Below are 13,581 nucleotides of genomic sequence, written 5' to 3' on the forward strand. Positions count from 1 at the left end.
GGTCTGTCAGGAGTGATGGCCTCAGCCACTTCTGATTGGCTTTCCCCTTGTCCGTATCTCTAGGTTGTCCCTAGGGCTAAAACTATACAGTTTGATACATCTTTTAAAACATGCTATAAATCAAGAACATTTTCACGTTGACTTGTAAATAACCCCTCCACTCTCTCCTTCTCATTGACATGTTTTAAAATGGAGGACCAACGTGGCCAGAACCTGAGAGCAACACTTTAATATGGTTATACTTTGATGTGGCATGGCTGGGCATGTATAATGAAGACGACAAGTCCTCTCTGACACTTCACTTGGCTGAGCTCAGCTACACTAATATAGACTCAGCAGTATGTATATTAATGATGGGAGAAGTAGGCTCCACTAACTTCACAATGGGTTAGATCACGTGTCAAACTCATTCTAAGGAGGGCCGAGTGTCTGCAGGTTTTCGCTCCTCCCTTGTACCTGATTGATGAATTAAGCTCACTAGTTAGTAAGAAACCCCCCTCACCTGGTTCTCTAGGGCTTCATTGAAAGGAAAAACCAAAAAACAGCAGACATTAGGCCCCCCATGGAATGAGTTTGACACCCCTGAGTTAGACAAACAAGAGCTGTCAATCATAGAGCTAAGGGATACAACCCAATAGAAAAACGACAAAAACAAATACATTCATTGAATCGAGGGGTTATTGAGGCTCCACCCACTATGAGGGCATTAAGGCAGTAGGCAATTCCGGGGGGGGGGGGGGGAGGCACCGTCCATCCAAGCAGAACACCACCTCATCAAATGACCTGCCACGTCATATGGTACTGTATGCATAATACAGAAATACAGACACATTCTCAATGTCAGACAGCATTGTCTTACAGACCGTATACAATGTCAACAAAACCCAAAAGGTTTATCAACAAAAGGATATCAGCCGAAGTCACTTCACATATTTAGATATCCAAACAGCTGTGAAGAGAGCATCTGATTAACCCTCATGCATCTCCCACCGGGGACTATCATTTTCCATGTATCTGTTTCCATAGGAGGTGAGACTAATGTAAAAATCAAATCAAAACAACTAGATCACATTCACATTGACCAAATGGGCAACTGGCTGGCGTAAGCACATATTACAATATTCAGTCCACAGTACTAATTGCTGGACAACATACTAACAACCTTTCACAGCAGGAACAGAGCGCAGAACAGCAGATAGATTACAGTGTCAAAACAGCTTTAAAATTACACTCAAAAATGTTCATGTGAACACCTGTAACATCACAATTCTTAGACCTATGAGCATTGTGGTCCCCAATCATTATCAATTTCTTGATACAAATGGGTAAGTGGCAGAAAATAACCAATATGGCTGTGATCTCTTGTAATACAATGACATATCACAAATATTCTAGTCACAAAGACAACTAGAACACCTGCTGTGGTGTACCCACCTTAAACCTGGTCAGCTGTATTCTGGGAAAATGTATTTCCTCGCATGCCCTCTCAGTATCCTAACCGAAATACCACTTTCAGCGGAACAAAAAAGCGGCCAGGGTATATCCGACCCTTGTCTTCTTTTTCCCCAAAACCCTCAAAATTAACAACAAACGTTTGGCGAGGAGAGAGAATGCCCAGATTGGATGGCTAGCCTATCTGTCGATCCCCAGAGCGGACGGTCAGCCAGCGGACCTGTCTCTATTTTCTGCTTTGGTAAAGCCTAATGCTTGACAGCTGACATATCTCTCCTCTCACGCTATCCTCCAAAATAGACCAGTATCATTATACACGCCAAGATAGCCTTGGCTTTACTGCTGTGATGCAACTTCTTTCCAGCATCACTAGTGTGGTTCAAAAATGGTGCACATGCTGGATGGCTTTCCCATTTGTGCTTATGTCATATTAGATGGGAAGCTCTCCTCTGACCAACAAATGCATTGGATTTTGTGCCTGTTTCTTGCAACTCTCTCGGGGGCACATGAAGCAGACACTCAGGGAGAGCTGGGATTGGCATGATAAAGACGAATGGGTATGCCTCTAGTATAATACAAGTCAAATGATCTGCATTCACCAAAAGAAAAGCCCTCTTTCCTAAGTCTGCAGCCTAAATAACATGGATCGCCATTCTAATTTGACCCCTCAAACCAAACCCCTTTCCTGCCAGTGTCTCCACTCCATGACTGATGTGGTTCATTCACACTCTGTGTTTGCATTGCTGACCCATATCTGTCATTCTCCCCAGAGGCACAGGTTAGAGGGCTCAAGCCTGGAAGACCCATGGGAAGTTGCCACGGCAGCCACAGTTGAAAGGTCATAAGAGATTAAATTATATTAAGCTCCCATTTCAATGGGCTATCACTCATTAGCTCAATTTTCCTCCTGCATAACTGGTCTCCATTCTTCTGTGAGGTGTGTATTGTTGTCACTGAGAACACTGCCATTGGAGTGGCTATAGCCTAGTCATTGGCAGGATAAATCAATAAATATTGTATCCCCCAGTAACACCACAGTAGGTAAAAACTTCCCAATGACCTCTGAATAGTGGGATGAATGGCTCAGGGTGATACAGGGTGATAAGCAGAAAATACTTCAAATAGAACAGCGGAATCAAGCATCGCAGATATACCATCTACATAGATGACAAAGAGCTGGATGACTCCCTCCCACTGTCCTCCATTACACACCTAGCTCCTCCCACTACTCCCACCCCTACTGGTATGGCAAACATGTCCGAATAACATTGGAAGTTTGACAGTCAATGTGGTGTTTGTCTGTGGGGTTCCCTAGTCCAGATGTCTGGACAAAGCGAACCCTATCTCGTCAGTATTGTTTTCTCCCTCACGTTGACGGACAATGCCATGTGTCCCAGAGCCCCTCACAGTCCAGTGAAACTCTACCGAGAGGATAATCTCCATGCCATCCAGGCGCTGTAGGAAAACAGCCCCCAACTTGACCTGTCTGCATCAGAGAGTATTCTGATACATCACTCTCAGATCTTTCTATGTAACGACAGTGTTGTGACCATATTATGACAGGTTATGATAAGTTATGTCAGCTGTTATGACATATTATGACGTGGTTATGACATGGTTATGTCAGCTGTTATGACACGTTATGACATGGTTATGACCATGTCATAACGTGTTATGACGCTGGGTGTCAAGTAAAGTGTTACCCAATTTTCTGATAAAACAATTAAACAATCTTCTGGGAGATATTAGTCTCTTTCTGTAGAGTGGTAGAGAAAATGGCTACCCTGTCCCTTTAAAGAGTGATCTATTGAAGCGGGTTCTAGTTCTTTGCTAACAGTTTGCTGATGAGCTGATTGATACTGGAGCAACTGACTGTAAAGGGTGTATTAATAATCACCCGACTCCCCCAGGATACATTCAAACTAAGCTTGTGGATAGTCCTACACAATACAACAGGTTGATAGATTTCTGCTAAGATGATCTCCCCCTCTGTTCCTATCATATGTCGAACAAAAATGTCACACAACTGTTAGCTTTTATTCTCAATTGTCAGCTTTTTGGGTAAGTAAGAATACTCGAAGCAATCTACAGTAGATGTAATTGCTTTTTATTTAAATTCATTTAATTTGATGGTTTTCCTTCAGTAAATACAAACGTTTGATTTTAATAGGAATACAGAGACAGATAATAGCCTTCATTTTCAGATTATAAGATCTCAAGGATATAGCTACATGGAAATGAAAAAAAAAAATTATGAAACTTGACTTAAAGGGTAATTTAAAAAAACATTCAACTTCATATTCATCATCATCGGTATGCATTGTGATTTTAACCAATCATGAGTAGTCATTGCCTACTAACTGTCTACTAATTGGTTGACGATGTCATCTTCTTTTTTACTACAAAACATAGAAACGCACCATTTTCACATATGTTGTTGTTGGGGTGTGCTGGAGATTATGAATATGAAGTTTAACATTTTTGAAATGTCCCTTTAATTTACTGATTTGTTCCCATTCCAACAATACATTTTACATTTTAGTAGACGCTCTTATCCAGAGCGACATACAGTTAGTGAGTGCATAATAAAAAAACAATCATACTGGTCCCCCGTGGGAAACGAACCCACAACCCTGGCGTTGCAAACGCCATGCTCTACCAACTGAGCTACACGGGACTACACATCTCAGAGACTTGTTAATCAGCCTGTGTAATTAACAGATGAGATGATCAGAGGGGCATAGTTTGTAACACCATCATTAAAACAGGGGCTGAAGTATGGATAGAGTTTCTCAGTGAAGGCACAGCCAGTGAAAGAGTAGATGTGAGACCTGGCCTCCATATCATAAAAGGAGACCCGACCCTCCTCATAATCCACGAACACCCCCACCGTCTGGGGCTTCTCTCTCAGGGAGAGCAGGACACGAGGGTCACCAAGAGCCTTGTACTCGTTTCCATTCCTCAGCCACACAGCCCAGTATCCATTCTTAGAGCTCAGTGTGATCAGACCCTTCCTGTTGATGGACTCTCTGGCCACTCCTAAATCCCACTCAATCTTCCCCTTGACCGTCACTTCATAATAAAATCTCCCTGAAGAGAAGCCATCCTTTCCTAGGACATTAACAAATCTTTCAAACCTCTCTTGGGTTGTCAGGGAGATTTCTTTGTGTGTCTCCATGTCTCACTTGTTTCCCATCTTCAGAGAGGATGAGTTCAGGATGTGCTGTATCAGGGTCCAGAGTTATATCCCCTGCATACTGCTGCAGCCTCTTCATCCGCTCCAGTTTGACTTCAGGCAGCTTCTCAGTCTCTTTATTCAGTGTCTCATCCAGCTGAGACACAGCTCTCATCAAGGTCCCCACACACACTGATCTCAGACCAGTCCTGGGTGTGTGGAGGGGTGCACAGGGATGGGAAGCTCTGGACTAGATGGAGGTGATCCTCAGTGTGTGAGTCCTGCTCCAGCGCTTCTCCTCTTTAGCTCAGTGATTTCCTGCTCCAGCTCTTTAATGACCTATTCAGCCCGCCTCTCTGCTGCTCAGCCTGGCTTACATTTACATTTTAGTAATTTAGCAGACACTCTAATCCAGAGCGATTTACAGGAGCAATTAGGGTTAAGTGCCTTGTTCAAGGGCACATTGACAGATTTTTCATCTGGTCGGCTCAGGGATTAGAACCAGCGACCTTTCGGTTACTGGCACAACGCTCTTAACCACTAAGCTACCTGCCGGCTTCTCTCAATGCAGCGCACCAGATCAGTGAAGACCTGCACACTGTCTGATATCTCTCTCCTTGCGTCTTTCTTGCTGAGCTCTACTGAGTGTTTGATCTCCTTAACCTTCTGCAGTCGCTCCTGGATCATCTGCCGCACTTCTGACTCAGTTTTCCCCAGTTGAACCTTCCTCTCTCCACACTCTTCCTCTAGAGGGACAGTATCATGAGCCTTGTGGTCTGTCTCAGTGCAGAATTGACAAACACATGTCTGGTCACTCCTACAGAACAGTTCTAGAGGTCTCTCGTGCTTCTTACACATCCTGTCTTCCAGGTTCTCAACAGGGTCGATCAGCTTTTGTTTCTTTAACGCTGGGACTCTCTGATGAGGCTCCAGGTGAGTCTCACAGTAAGAGGCTAGACACACCAGGCAGGACTTCTGTCACGATCGTTAGAGAGAAGACCAATGCGCAGCGTTAGTTGCAAACATACTTTATTTCTTAAATGAATGCACGAACAAAACAACAAAACGAAAACGTGACGTCCTACGGTAAACACAACCCAAACGGAACAAGATCCCACAAACACTAATGGAAAACAGACTGTTTAAATATGGCTCCCAATCAGAGACAACCAGCAACAGCTGACACTCGTTGCCTCTGATTGGGAGCCACTCTGGCCAACATAGAAAAGCAACAACTAGAACTCCCACACAGAACATAAACACATGGAATCTACCCACCCTGGCTCAACATATAGAGTCCCCAGAACCAGGGTGTGACAGTACCCCCCCCCCCCCCCCCCCCCCAAAGGCGCGGACTGCGACCGCGCCTCAACAAAACCCAAACAGGGGAGGGCTGGGTGGGCATTCCTCCTCGGAGGCGGTTCCGGCTCCGGGCTTGACCACCACCCTTCAATAATCCCCCCGTAGCGCCCCTGGTCCGGTCTGGCCCCGCTGGCTGGAGCTGGACTGGACATCGAAGGAGCGGATTGCTTAAGCTCCGTTGTGGAGCAGCTGACCGGTACCTGATCAGGCACCGGTGACCCAGGCACGGGTTGTGCCGGACTGACGATGCGAACCCCTGGCTTGGTGCGTGGAGCAGCAACGGGCCGGACCGGGCTGACGATACGCACCCCTGGCTTGGTGCGTGGAGCAGGAACGGACCGGACCGGGCTGACGACTCGCACCCCTGGCTTGGTGCGAGTGGCAGGAACAGGCCGGGCCGGGCTGGCAACGCGCATCCCTGGCTTGGTGCGAGTGGCAGGAACAGGCCGGGCCGGGCTGGCGATGCGCACCATAGGCTTGGTGCGAGAAGCAGGAACAGGCCGGGCCGGGCTGGCGACGCACACCGTAGGCTTGGTGCGGGGAGCAGGAACAGGCCGGGCCGGCCGGGCTGGCGACGCACACCGTAGGCTTGGTGCGAGGGGCAGGAACAGGCCGGGCCGGGCTGGCGACGCGCACCGTACACTTGGTGCGAGGAGCAGGAACAGGCCGGGCCGGGCTGGCGACGCGCACCGTACACTTGGTGCGAGGGGCAGGAACAGGCCGGGCCGGGCTGGCGACGCGCACCGTACACTTGGTGCGAGAAGCAGGAACAGGCCGGACCGTACTGGGAACACACACCACTGGCCTTAAACGGGGATCAGGAACGGGCCGGACCGGACTGGCAATACACCTCAGTACCTCTCGCCGCGCCTCTACATCTTCCTTCCCTCTTCTCACCAATGGCTCCCGTAACCTGGTGGCCTTCTGAATTCGCCCCTTGTCTGCCTCCGTCAGCCCCGTCGTCCATGCCCTGTGTCCCCCCCTAAAAAATTTTTGGGGTGGCCTCTCGTCCGTCCGATGACGACACTGATTACGCCGTTGCTCCTCTCTCCGTCGCGCCTCTACCGTCTCCTTCCATGGCCGGCGATCCATCCCGGCCTGGATTTCCTCCCAGGTCCAGGACCCCTGCCCGTCCAAGATCTGCTCCCACGTCCAGGCTGCCTGCTCCTGGACACGCTGCTTGGTCCTGGTATGGTGGGATCTTCTGTCACGATCGTTAGAGAGAGTAGACCAATGCGCAGCGTTAGTTGCAAACATACTTTATTTCTTAAATGAATGCACGAACAAAACAACAAAACGAAAACGTGACGTCCTACGGTAAACACAACCCAAACGGAACAAGATCCCACAAACACTAATGGAAAACAGACTGTTTAAATATGGCTCCCAATCAGAGACAACCAGCAACAGCTGACACTCGTTGCCTCTGATTGGGAGCCACTCTGGCCAACATAGAAAAGCAACAACTAGAACTCCCACACAGAACATAAACACATGGAATCTACCCACCCTGGCTCAACATATAGAGTCCCCAGAACCAGGGTGAGACAACTTCAGGGCCTTGAGCTTCCTCCCAGTGCAGACGTCACAGGATACTTCTCCAGGTTTGGTTGGGGACTCATTTTTTTAAATCTTAAAATTCTCTACAAACTCTGAATGTTGTGTTGATGTGAAGCTCAGGTCTCTTGTTGAATTTCTCCATACACAAAGGACACTGGCAGAGGTCAGTGCTATAATAATAATAATAATAATAATAATAATATGCCATTTAGCAGACGCTTTTATCCAAAGCGACTTACAGTCATGTGTGCATACATTTTTACGTATGGGTTTTTTTGGGTGCTATCCCAACACCTGCTGATACAGGCCTTGCAGAAGTTGTGTCCACATGAAGTGGTGACAGGTTCAGTGAACACATCTAGACAGATAGAGACAGGATACTGCTGGAGGTGGCCATATCTAAAACATATTATATAAAACATATATATATATATATTAAAACATGGTTTTAGCAGTTTTACAATGGTGATGGATTTCCTATCATCAGATTGTTCTTGATCTCAAATATTTTCTGCTTTAATTTAGTCAACTTGACATAAATACAGTAGTAGTACCCTTCAGACTATTGACACTAATACACAGAATAACTTGTACAATTTCATATAGAAAGTAGGCCTCATATCAAACAAGGAAATTGTCATTACTGAATGAACCAAAATAGGGCTGAGATTACATTTATCTTTCTCAGGGGCCAGTTTTTCAAAACTTTTAATCTGGATCAGAATGATCCGGATTCTGTAATCCTCTCTTTTGCTGCCAAGGATCAGATCGATCTGGTTGTTTTTGAGCCGAATCAAGATTACAGAATCCGGATTTTCAGTGCTTTGAACAGGCCAAAGATACATACACCTTTAACTGGTTTTGGCCTTTTGGAGTGGGGGAGGGGGGAGGGGGGAAGGGGGGGAGGGGGGGAGGGGGGGAGGGGGGAGTTTCTTGCTCATAGAACGTTGAATCTGCTTAATGTGCTGTTTTGTTGTATGATTACACAAAACGTAACTTCACCACTGTAGTTTTCTCAACAGAGCTCAATGCAGACATGTCTGAAATTCTATTGGCTCATCTTAGAAACTGGAGACACATGTCACTTCTCTGGAGTCCAGAGCAAGCAGGATCATACAGCATGTATGCATTAGAGGGTGGAACAGCCTGGTCTCATAGACTAGACATAACATAATAAACTCAAATCCGAGACACTCAAATTACTATGATATGTTACATTTGGCATGGTTACATAAGACAGTCCCGGAAAATATTACAAATTGGAAAAGGGCCCAATTGGGACCTCTGTCATAGCCCACATGGGTTTTCCAATGTGTGACCCAGTTGGAATGCCCAATTGATTCCCATAGACAGTCCCTGACCATATTCAAACCATATATAGCCCACTTACAGTGGCTTGCGATAATATTCACCCCCCTTGGCATTTTTCCTATTTTCTTGCCTTACAACCTGGAATTAAAATGGATTTTTTGGGGGGGTTGTATCATTTGATTTACACAACATGCCTACCACCTTGAAGATGCAAAATATTTTTTTTTTGTGATACAAACAAGAAATAAGACAAAGAAAACAGAAAAATTGAGCGTGCATAACTATTCACCCCCCCCCCCCCCCCCCCCCCCCCCCCCCCCCCCCCCCCCAAAGTCAATACTTTGTAGAGCCACCTTTTGAGCAATTACAGCTGCAAATCGCTTTGGGTATGTCTCTATAATCTTGGCACATCTAGCCACTGGGATTTTTGCCAATTCTTCAAGGCAAAACTCCTCCAGCTCCTTCAAGTTGGATGGGTTCCGCTGGAGTACAGCAATCTTTAAGTCATACCACAGATTCTCAATTGGATTGAGGTCAGGGCTTTGACTAGGCCATTCCAAGACATTTAAATGTTTCCCCTTGAACCACTCGAGTGTTGCTTTAGTAATATGCTTAGGGTCATTGTCCTGCTGGAAGGTGAACCTCCGTCCCAGTCTCAAATCTCTGGAAGACTGAAACAGGTTTCCCTCAATAATTTCCCTGTATATTCCTCAATTCTGACCAGTTTCCCAGTCCCTGCCAATGAAAAACATCCCCACAGCATGATGCTGCCACCACCATGCTTCACTGTGGGGATGGTGTTTCTAGGGGTGATGAGAGGTTTTGGGTTTGCGCCCAGACATAGCGTTTTCCTTGATGGCCAAAAAGCTCAATTTTAGTCTCATCTGACCAGAGTACCTTCTTCCATATGTTTGGGGAGTCTCCCACAGGCCTTTTGGCGAACACCAAACATGTTTGCTTATTTTTTTATTTAAACAATGGCTTTTTTCTTGCCACTCTTCCGTAAAGCCCACCTCTATGGAGTGTAACGGCTTAAAGTGGTCCTATGGACAGATACTCCAATCTCCGCTGTGGAGCTTTGCACCTCCTTTATTTTTTAATAATGGATTTAATGGAACTCTGTGGATGTTCAAAGTTTCGGATATTTTTTTTGAATTATTTGAAACAAGTTCTTTTTTTCATTTCACTTCACCAATTTGGACTATTTTGTGTATGTCCATTACATGAAATCCAAATAAAAATCAATTTAAATTACAGGTTGTAATGCAACAAAATAGGAAAAACGCCAAGGGAGATGAATACTTTTGCAAGGCATTGTACAACCCATTTAAAATTGATTCAGGACCCATTTGGTACCCATGTTGTAGCCCACATGATTTTTTCTGTTTGTGACCCAAATGGTTAACCCGATTTGGTCCAATCATTATTTCTGAAGAAAACAACATCAGTTTGCCCACTTACAGCCCATGAAAAAATTATTCAGGTTATTTTTGTGACCCACAGTACAACCCACATGGGTTTGTCCATGTCTGGCCCAAGATTAACCCAACTGGGTACCAGCTAAGATATCCATTTAGAGCCCTTGCCCAGTTGAAACCCATGAAGTCCATATAAAACCCAGTTGGGGCCCACCTCGACATGTTGGCTGGATTTGACATTTGCCACATTAGAGGAAAGCATTGTGACAGTTGGTCAAAGCAAAACAATATTCTAAACTCGCTGGGTCCATACTTGCGAACATAAGAAAAAAAAATATCTGTCCCAAAATCCGCATCAGCCAATAAAATCATTGACGTAGTTGCACGTGATAAAACGCTACATGTAGCTATAATCAATAGCCTAACTGTTATATGTGCCTGGCTTTATAAATCATCCATAGACAGTACCAGTCAAAAGTTTGGACACACCTACTCATTTAAGGTTTTTCTTAATTTTTACTATTTTCTACAGTGTAGAATAATAGTGAAGAAATCGAAACTATGAAATAACACATATGAATCATGTAGTAACCAAAAAAGTGTTAAACAAATCAAAATATATTTGAGATTTGAGATTCTTCAAAGTAGCCACCCTTTGCATTGATGACAGCTTTGCACACTCTTGGCATTCTCTCAACCAGCTTCATGAGATACTCTCCTGGAATGCATTCAATTAACAGGTGAGCCTTGTTAAAAGTTAATTTGTGGAATTTATTTCCTTCTTAATGCGTTTGAGCCAATCAGTTGTGTTGTGACAAGGTAGGGGTGGTATACAGAAGATAGCCCTATTTGGTAAAAGACCAAGTACATGTTAAAGAAGGAGGAGAGTGATGGAGTGCTGCATCAGATGACCTGGCCTCCACAATCACCCGACCTCAACCCATTGAGATGAGGTACTGTATATATATATATAATATATATATATATATATATTATATATATATATATATATATTATATAACCCTTCCCCTAACCCTTTTCCTAACCTTAACCTAATTATCCTAACCTGCTACTTTAATTATCCTAACCTGCTACATTAATTATCCTAACCTTCTACAGTACGTTCATTCTTCTAACCTGCTGGGTTAGCCGCTAACGTTAGACATAAATGCTAACAATGCAACAAGCAGCCTGGCCTCATATCAAGACGTCCTCAATATGTATGATACTTTATTCATCCAATTTGTATGATATTGTACCACCGGATAAAACATTTGATATATACGTCCTCCGACCGCTATTCCGTTGTAACGCAACATAACATATCATACTAAAAGGAGGACGTATACTATCCTACGAATTGTCCTGAGGCCTGGTTGTTTAATCATGGAGACTGCATGCGTAGTAAATTCTGCATATGTCTTCTCAATCGGAAATTACCTTAAAATGGTGCACAGCCAACAAAGCTCGATTGGATTAAATCCTGGCCATATTCTTTAGTGGCCTTCCCTACCTTTTGCCAATGCATTGTTGAACATAGAAATGTAATATGTAGACTCTATGAAGTGTTGAACATAGAAATGTAATATGTAGACTCTATGAAGTGTTGAACATAGAAATGAAATAGGTAGACTCTATGAAGTGTTGAACAAGAAAAGGAAATATGTAGAACAAACATCTTTATTAGCAGTAGAAATCGATTGTTTTGTTCCTCCAAACATTTCAAGCCATTCTTTTCCAGGCATTGACATTAATTCTTGCTCACCACTGTTACAGATTATTTAGTCAATCAAATATATTTATAAAACCTTTTTACAGCAGATGCCACAAAGTGCTTATACAGAAACCCAGCCTAAAACCCAAAGAGCAAGCAATGCAAATGTAGAATCATGGTGGTTAGGAAAAACTCCCTAGAAAGGCAGGAACCTAGAGAGGAACCAGGCTCTGAGGGGTGTCAGTCCTCTTCTGGCTGTGCCAGGTGGAGATTATAAGAGTACATGTCCATTAAGGTCAGATCATTCTTTAAGATGTTCAAACGTTCATAGATGACCAGCAGGGTCAAATATAATAATTGACAATTAGAGAGACAGAGAACATGAGAGACAGAGAACATGAGAGAGAGAGAGGGAGAGAGAGAGAGAGAGAGAGAGAGAGAGAGAGAGGAGAGAGAGAGAGAGAGAGAGAGAGAGAGAGAGAGAGAGAGAGGGAGGTATAGAGGGTTTGAGAGAGAGTGGGCAATAGAGAGACAGAGAAGTTGAGAGAGAGGAAAAAGAGAGAGAGAGGAAGGTGGAGTGTTTCAGAGAGAGTGACCAGTGTTTAGAGAGAGAGAGGTAAGAGACAGAGAGGAGTATTGGATTGACACCCAGTTCAGCATGTGCAGATGAGAAAGATATCAAGTGAAAGAGCTAAATGTTTGTTGTCAGTGGAGGCTGCTGAGGGAAGACGGCTCATAATAATGGCTGGAACAGAACTATTGGAATGGCATCAAACACATGGAAAAGATGTGTTTGATGTATTTGATACCATTCCACTCATACTGCTCCAGACATTACCAAGAGCCCGTCCTCCCCAATTAAGGTGCCAACAACCTCCTGTGTTTGCTGTATTTAGAACATACATTTTCAAGATACGGCTCCTGAAGTAACTTCACTTGTGGAGGATATTATTGATGGTGCAAAGAAGTTAAATATAGCCAGATGCTAAGGGGAACCAAGGCAATGTGAGGATGTGTTGAGTGAATTTAGAACTTGACAAAACAGCTGAACACTTCACCTAAGCCTCTGAGTCCTTGTTTGGAACCTGCTCTCCTCACTCACCTGACAGCAGTCTCAGCAGGGAATCTAGGACGCAGAAATCTACTCTCAAATGTCACTGCCTAGTTTTAGGGTTGGCAGCTCAGTGGATCTAAGGGACAGTTTGAAATGTACTGTGGTGGGGGCCGGGAGGGTTGCTAACTTTTGTCTTTAGGAGGGTTGTATGTTTTTTATTGGGCACAGGGAGGTTAGTGCATTTTTCTGGGTTTTACATTCCCAAGTTTGCAGGTTTTACAATATCATTTCTTCCATATAACCAAATGTCCTTATCTGCTTGCATGCCCTCCCCAGATTAAGGTGTTCTGCACTAGGGCTTTCTGCAGCTTACTACACAGTCACTGCCCTCTATCCATAGTGACAGTAGTGTAGGTGGGGCTTTGTTCAAATCTGCAATAGGTTAACTAGCAATCATACCACACATAAAATCATTAAAATCTGCACCAATATTCTACATAATCCAAGAACATTGAGGAATACGTGATGGGTAGCA

At 44.4% G+C, this 13,581-nt stretch overlaps 1 pseudogene across 1 annotated transcript; it reads right to left on the minus strand.

Moving 5' to 3' along the window:
- Positions 1–4,153: 4,153 nt before the first annotated feature.
- On the minus strand, positions 4,154–10,500 carry LOC311137591 (zinc-binding protein A33-like; annotated as a pseudogene). Its single transcript has 5 exons — positions 10,493–10,500; positions 7,813–7,948; positions 7,542–7,606; positions 5,177–5,602; positions 4,154–4,995 (listed from the first exon to the last, which is right to left on the minus strand). The product of its transcript is annotated as a zinc-binding protein A33-like (transcript).
- Positions 10,501–13,581: the final 3,081 nt, after the last annotated feature.

This window comes from Coregonus lavaretus (assembly GCF_964263955.1).
Source record: "Coregonus lavaretus genome assembly, chromosome: 11".
Lineage (NCBI taxonomy): Eukaryota > Metazoa > Chordata > Actinopteri > Salmoniformes > Salmonidae > Coregonus > Coregonus lavaretus.